General features: G+C 37.3%; 1 pseudogene; it reads left to right on the top strand.

The window, feature by feature from the left end:
- The first annotated feature begins 2,094 nt into the window (after positions 1–2,094).
- On the top strand, positions 2,095–6,943 carry LOC101309624 (annotated as a pseudogene).
- The last annotated feature ends 1,206 nt before the right edge of the window (positions 6,944–8,149 follow it).

Raw genomic sequence — 8,149 nt, 5'->3', positions numbered from 1 at the left:
TTTAGTGTTGTTGATTATTGATTTCGGGATTCATATGCATCTACGTATCGGATTTAGGGCATTCGAGACGAAAGATTTTGGGTTTTTAATACCGCATATGGAACATTAGGGTCCGAAATAGATGCATTTTTTTTTTATCTTCTTTAATAATATTTATAATATTTTCTTAAATTGGCTATTTTACCCTTTTGAAGAGGGATAAAGCTGAATTATGGGTCCCCATTGTCAGTTCCAATAGCTTTGGTGACGTCATATTTCGAGGGGAGTTCAAAAATTGGACCCGACTGATGTATTTACAAAAGTTGAAGGGACGAGTTGATTTAAAAAAAAGTTACACGATTAAATTGATTTTGGCACCAAAGATTTGGAGGATAAACTGAATTTTTTTCAAATGAGTTAAAATGAGATCGACCTCTTGCTCTCTCCTCTTGGCGGCAGCTAACCCTAGGGTTTTCGGTCTAAATCCCTTGACCGGTAATGTCCTACTTTCTGATTCTGGTATTGGTATTAGTTATTTTTTTTTAAGGGTTTGGAACCCAACCTAGCTGGGGGGCTCAGCCCCACGCTCATATTTTATTTTATTTTAAAAAAAAAATTACATAGTTTGAATAAAAAAACACGAGACTGAAACTAAGAAAAGAGAATATATAGGGTATTCCCATCTCATGTACAAACTAAAAGGAAAGCTGGTAGATAAAACCTACAAGCAATCCACATAATTTGGAGCATCAAAGCAACTGTGAACACCGATCTTGGACATCTCCATTCCCCAATATTAATTAACAAGCCAACATGCAATGAGATGTGAATGCCAAATGAAAACAGCTAAGAAGTCTGCAAACTGCTGCAGAAAACAAGATAAGACCACCAAACATCAAACATGAAAAGTCAGTGCAAGGTCTACCAATTATGGTATTGGTATTGGTTGACGGATCCACAATTATGGTATTTCTTCATCAAGAATCATGTGCCAACATGACCATGTCTGGAATCATCCATGGCCGACTCTGATTTATTAAGTGGAAGCATATTGCTGTCAATCCAATTAGCTTATGGGAACATGAGACTCATCTTCACCCACCAGGACTGAAGCAAACGTCTTTGGCTTGGAAGACTTCGGTTCAGGGACTGATGAGATGCTATAATGTTTCCCCATACTATAATCCTAATATAGATTTACAGTGGTAAAGTTCTAATTCCCTGGTCTTTAAACTCAACAACCAATTAACCCCACAATATACTACCAAAAATTTACATTAGATGATAGAAGTCTAAGACCATCTCCAGTAATAGAGGCTATAGAGCCAAATTCTAAATTTTAACCTTATTTTGGTCTCCAACAACAAATCAGAAGAGGGCTAAAGGGACATGAAAGGCCCAGGGCAAACCAAATTGTGGTCCCATATCAAATTAAAAAATTAAAAGTATGCATGTGGATTGATTGATGAAAACCCAAATTATGATAATTGTCTACTTTCTATTGGATAATTTCATTCTCATCTCATTACAACTGACTCAAAATCAATGCTATGTAAGTGATTAACGCAATAAATGACTCGTATCTTATTTTGTTAATATAATTACAACATATGCAAAATATTTATTGTCTAAAAAGTTAATTCAAAAAATAATTTTGGTCCAAATTCAAATATTGTTATAATAAACTAAATCTATAAGTGAGAAATTCTACGGTATCTACCCGTACATGATATCTACATTTCCAATTGTGATTATATATTTGTATGTAGTTAAAATGAAAATATTGAAAAATATAATGTGAAATCATAAAATATTGAACGGGCTAAAATTTGGCCCTGTATTACTGGAGATAGTTTAGTAGTCTATGAATAAAAAAAATATTATTTTCAGGGGCTAAATTATAGCTGTGGCTCCAATTTATCCCTCTCCTACCGGAGATGGCCTAAGTCTTTCTTTTTCCTATATATATGTCCATGGCCTTAAATAATAGGAATTGCAATCATAACAGTGCTCATTCAATAATTTCTATTTATTAACCCAATTCTTAACATTCCAAACGCATATTTCAGTACCGAGTACTCTCGCTAGCTTGTTTTATCTATCTGTATAATATCAATGGAGACTCTCTGCTATACTCCCTCACCTTCACCTCAAGTTCTCAAAAACTACCACACTTCATCATCAACCCCCGTCCCGTCCCTCATCAGACCACTAGTTTTCAAAAACTATAATTCAAGGAAGAGTATTAACCTCAGAAACCAACAATGCAAAGCTATATTAACAAACCCTGCTGAAGTGACCTCCTTCAAACCTTCCCCGCTGCCGAGTCCCTTCGAAACATCGCCCCGGCAGGAACCCTCAGACAATCAGTCTCATAAGTTGAAGAAGGTCCTTCCGGAGACATTGGAGTACAAGAGCGGCTTTCTCGGTTGGGTGCCGGAAAAGTTCGCCGGAGATAATGGTCACGGACTTCCCGAGAGTACTGTGATGAGCTACTTGACGAGGATTTTGACATCTAAAGTTTATGATGTCGCCATTGAGTCACCATTGGACTACGCTTCAAAGCTCTCCGGCAAGCTCGGCGTTCATCTTTGGCTCAAGAGAGAGGATCTACAACCTGTAAGCCCTCTATTTGATTTTGCGTTTCTTCCTTTCTTCATTTCCAGCTTTCTTTTTCGATGGTTCATCATCATAATGATTTTGCATGTACTGAAGTAGTACGTAGAGAAACGACACTAAAACCTTGCATCCCTTAGCTAGCCTGTACCTTCTGAATTAATCATGCATCATATCAGTATTTGCTTCACGTGAACGAGTTCTGTACATGTACCAAACATATACTCGAAACCATTTGTTTTTGGCTACAAATTGAGTGCGTTTTAGGGTTCAATAATACACAACGGAAAACAGAGTTAAAGCGCTTTAAACGTTGGATCTAGCATATCTAATGATAAGAAAGTGCTAATTGCTATATAGAAATCAAAGAAAACATGGTGTACAGTGGAGAGTAATATGTTTTTACACTATTCAGCAAAAAAAAAAAAAATGCTTTTACACTAGATATGCTTCTTCAATCGGCTCTTTAAAAAGTATATTGCAACCTGATTAACTTCTATTTTTATGTGTGTGAAAACGTGGAACTTATTTTGTTGCCAAAATCAAACAATTTCGTGTATTGTGGAGAGCTTCTAATAAGTTCTTAGTACATAATCTCATCGATTATTTACTCTTTATTCCGGTGAATCAGGTTCAGGCAGATGTGTATTTTATTCCAAATTACATTTTCTCTATAATTCATAATGTCATGGAATTAGGATGTGGGTTGCAGTTAGTATATAATGTGGATGACTGGATGAGTACAAATGCTGCCATGGATACGTACACAAGCTATTGGAGTTAAATAATAGCAAACATTTATGATCATTGAAAATAATTAATCAAGAACTTATTTCTTTATAAGAATTGGGGGAAGTTAAGGCTAAAAACAAAGAGAAGAGAATCTGGGATTATCAATAGTTCCTCATTAGTCAATATCAGGTAATTTAAATTTTTGTTTGATATAAGATATGTCTGGTCGTGAGAAAATGAAAAATTAATGTCCAAGGACAAAAAACCAATGAAAGAAGAGTTTTTGGAGTTTTGTCTACCAGAAAATATGCATGAATAATGCATGTATGTAAGTTTGTACATAGCTGAATGAAAACTATTTTAATTGGTGATCCAAGGATAAACACAAATGAAAGAGGAGGTTTGTCTACCAGAAAATATGCATGCATGAAGAATGTGTGTAACAGAAAGGTGTCTTCGATAGGAAATACAGTTTAAATGGGAAGAAGAATATGAATATTAATTCTATAAATTTCATGTTTCAACGACCTGTTTATCCAATTTTTCGAGTGTACTTTTTTTTGTTGTTGAACAAAATGAAAGTTTCATTGTATAAAATCGAAGACCAGAATGACTACATATGATAACCTCAAGGGCTATATAGTCCCATTACATTTGAAATTGATGCTCACTTATTCGAGTATAGCAAAGTACAAAGATTAGAAACAAATATATACTAGAGAAACAAATTATAAGAGCCTAATCGCTCAATTTTCCGAGTATACTGAGCGTCATATAATAAATCAAAAGTCTATCGAACCTAGCTAATATCTGGTTATTCGTCCACCCCTTTAATTAATTCGTGGTATTTGAAGAAACTCATAATATACTCTTTAGTTTGTGATTTCTTTAAAATTGAACTCATGTTACTGTAGAATTTTACAGACTTGATGCGTGCAGGTTTTCTCCTTTAAACTTCGAGGAGCTTATGATGGCAAAGCTTTCAAAGAAACAACTGGACAGAGGTGTCATTTGCTCATCAGCAGGGAACCATGCTCAAGGAGTTGCGCTATCTGCGCGAAAACTAGGGTGCACTGCCGTCATTGTCATGCCTGTTACAACTCCCGAAATCAAAGTGTGCCATCATTTTTCCCTTTGATAAATCACAAGTACTTAATCCTACAAATTAATTTTGTTATAGTTGTTATACTAATCTCATTATCTGGTTCGATGCAATTTGGTCAGTGGAAAACTATGGAGAGTCAGACTTGATGCGTGCAGGTTTTCTCCTTTAAACTTCGAGGAGCTTATGATGGCAAAGCTTTCAAAGAAACAACTGGACAGAGGTGTCATTTGCTCATCAGCATGGAACCATGCTCAAGGAGTTGCGCTATCTGCGCGAAAACTAGGGTGCACTGCCGTCATTGTCATGCCTGTTACAACTCCCGAAATCAAAGTGTGCCATCTTTTTTCCCTTTGATAAATCACAAGTACTTAATCCTACAAATTAATTTTGTTATAGTTGTTATACTAATCTCATTATCTGGTTCGATGCAATTTGGTCAGTGGAAAACTATGGAGAGTTTGGGTGCAACGGTTGTGCTTGTGGGAGAGTCCTATGATGAAGCTCAATCTTACGCACTACAAAGGGCGAAAGACGAAGGCCTCATATTTGTACATCCTTTTGATCATCCAGATGTGATAGCAGGTCAAGGAACTATTGGAATGGAAATACTGCGCCAAATTCAAGGCCCATTGCATGCAATCTTTGTGCCTGTTGGTGGTGGTGGACTAATTGCCGGCATAGCTTCCTATGTCAAGAGTATTCGGCCGGAGGTAAGTGCGCATGTCCTATCTTGAAGCTAGTCTTTGGAAAATTTATACTTTTGTTCCAATACTTCGATGACTACAACGTTTTCTTGATTCTGCAGGTTAAGATCATTGGTGTAGAGTTATCGGACGCGAATGCAATGTCACTATCATTACACCACGGTCAGAGAGTTGTGCTTGAACGAGTAGGAGGATTTGCAGATGGCATAGCAGTCAAAAAAGTCGGGGAAGAAACTTTTCGATTGTGCAGAGAGCTAATCGAGGGAGTTATCCTTGTTAATCGTGATGCCGTTTGTGCATCAATAAAAGTGAGCATCTAAGTTTGATAGCATATACATTACATACTTCGAATTCCTAACTTTTTCTAGTGCCATCTTTCCTTCTATATAAGGCCGAGTTTAAGTAGGGTTTCTTGTTTTCGCAGGACATGTTTGAGGAAAAACGGAGCATACTTGAACCGGCAGGGGCAGCAGCCATTGCTGGAGCTGAAGCATATTGCAAATATTATGGACTAAAGGGTGAAAATGTCGTGGCGATAACCAGTGGAGCAAACATGAATTTTGATAGACTGAGGTTGGTATCCCAACTAGCTGATGTTGGTCGGAGACGTGAAGGATTTCTTGCAACATTTGTTCCAGAAAAATGTGGAAGCTTCAAATATTTTTGTAAATTGGTAAGTCAAAAACGTGCATTTTTCACAACGTACTCCTTTTTTCCATCAATTTTGAGCTTGTGATGCACTCTTGTCTAACAGGTTGGTCCAATGAATATCATCGAGATTAGCTACAGATTTGATGATAAAAACATGAAGGTCTTATCCTCTACAGGTTCGTCACTTCCTCTCGATCAATACTATGGGATATTTTGTTTTTCTTAATCATTGAACTTGATACAATTCATCGAATCCTTTTGTTCTTCTAACAAAAATTGAATCCTTTTGTTCATGTTGCAGTGTTTCTTTTCACACAATTTCGGAGTTGGAAGGGATGTCGGATCGTATGAAGTTGGCTCAGCTTCAAACGATTAACCTCACTGGTAAAGAACTAATCAAAGATCACATGCAATTTTTGGTAATCCTAAAAAATCTCATCCCTCTTATTTTTTAAGAAATGACGTACAAAAATTCCTTGTTTTCGATCTGTTTCATGAATCTTGACTTCTTAACGCAAAAATCAATGTGGTTTAGGGTTTTGTAGCTCATGATCTTTTGCTTCATGATCCTCTCTGTCATGTTTGTCATCTCCTTATCTTACATTATCAATTGAACTACATGTTGATGATGTATATATTGAAAGAGATATCTTAGCTAGCTTGGACTTATTAATGAAACAAACAACCCATTTTCCTTCGCTTGTTTGTCCAAATTTCAAGTCGATGATATTCCTTTTTTGTTTGGGTATTTGCTGGAGCAGGTGGGAGGTCGATCAAATGTTGAAGATGAGATTCTTTGCCGCTTTTTCTTTCCAGAAAGACCAGGCGCTCTGATGAAGTTCTTGGATGCATTCAGTCCCCTTTGGAACATTACCTTGTTCCATTACAGTGGAAAGGTTTGCACATTACAAAACGTTTAAGATTAACCTAGCTAGGCCTAACTGTACGTTCTTTCTTATATTTGTCTTAAATTTTAATTTACATATTAATCTATATATATATTATTTAACTAGGGTGAAATTGGTGCAAATGCTTTGGTGGGTTTCCAAGTCGCAACCTCTGAGATTGACAAGTTCAAGGGTAATTGGCCGATACTTTAGGATATGATTATGCATTTGAAACGAACAATGAAACCTTACAACTGTTACTGCATTAGTTAGACGCTAGATACTGTTATTAGGCAATTTATTGCCAAGCTAAAAGAACTAATGTTAAGCTTATTGAGTGCCTATAACAAGGCGAGTGTAGCTTGATATGTTAAAAACCAATGTCTATGTCGATCGAGTCTATGATTTTGATCATGATTTTTCTCTGTACATCTATAAATAAATGCTTGATTTTTGTTTTACATCGGCTAGTTATGGAAACCTGATCTGATGATTAGTTGTCTCCTAGTAGTGTTACTGTGTTACCTGATGTTTGGCGACAAACTATTTTTGTATCGAACTAGTCGATCTACTTGTGACTGGTTCGATGATATTGACTGCAATGTTTGACAAAGAAACGAGATTGATTAGAAATCTCAGCAAAATCCACATTGTCTGATCGAGTTGCATGGTACCAAATACAATTTTCAGCTAGACCAGCAAACTTCCATGTACAAGATCAGAGAAGTTGGTGAAACGTAACTTTCTAATAAGAACCGCAACCGTGCGTGAATTCTAACAATAAAAATGGAGTTTGACAATGATTGCAGAACTGCTACCATATATATGAAACTTAAACAAAACAGAAAGAACGTACACAGAACTCAGAACCCTAATTCCAGCTATATATATATATACACACACACACACGGAGCCATTCCAAATATATATATACACAGAGCCGTTCCAAAGAGGACGTCCGTTCTCCACCGGACGGCTTCGACGACGGCGCGCCTCCACCCTAGTGGACTCCAGCAGCGTCCCCGATCACTTTTCTTTCCTGACGAGTGCCCCGAATTCTAGTTTTCCGACGAGATCACCCAAAACTTCAAACAAAATCGATCTCGCTGGAAAACTGGAATTCGGCGGACTCACCGGGGAGGGAAAGTGATCGGGGATGCTGCTGGAGTCCGCTAGGGTGGAGGCGTGCCGTTGTTGGAGCCGTCCGGTGGAGAACGGAGGGATGTCTGCACTTTAAGGGCGTGCGGACGTTCGTCTCTGATCCAGACTCTATATATATAGGACCTTTCTCAGGTGCGGACGTCCGCACTAAAGTTTTGGTGCGGATTTCCATTTTTGCACCACTTTCCGATCGAATTTCCTCAAACTTCATTCTAGACATATCTAGATCATCTTGTGTAGATCATCTCTGAAAAATTTCAGCTAATTTGGTGATCGTTAAGGCCCTCAAAATCGAAAAACAAATCTGACGGACT

Source organism: Fragaria vesca, linkage group LG3 (genome assembly GCF_000184155.1).
Source record: "Fragaria vesca subsp. vesca linkage group LG3, FraVesHawaii_1.0, whole genome shotgun sequence".
NCBI classification, from domain to species: domain Eukaryota; kingdom Viridiplantae; phylum Streptophyta; class Magnoliopsida; order Rosales; family Rosaceae; genus Fragaria; species Fragaria vesca.
The sequence above is the reverse complement of the archived record's forward strand: the minus strand, read 5'-3'. Positions and strand labels throughout refer to the sequence as shown.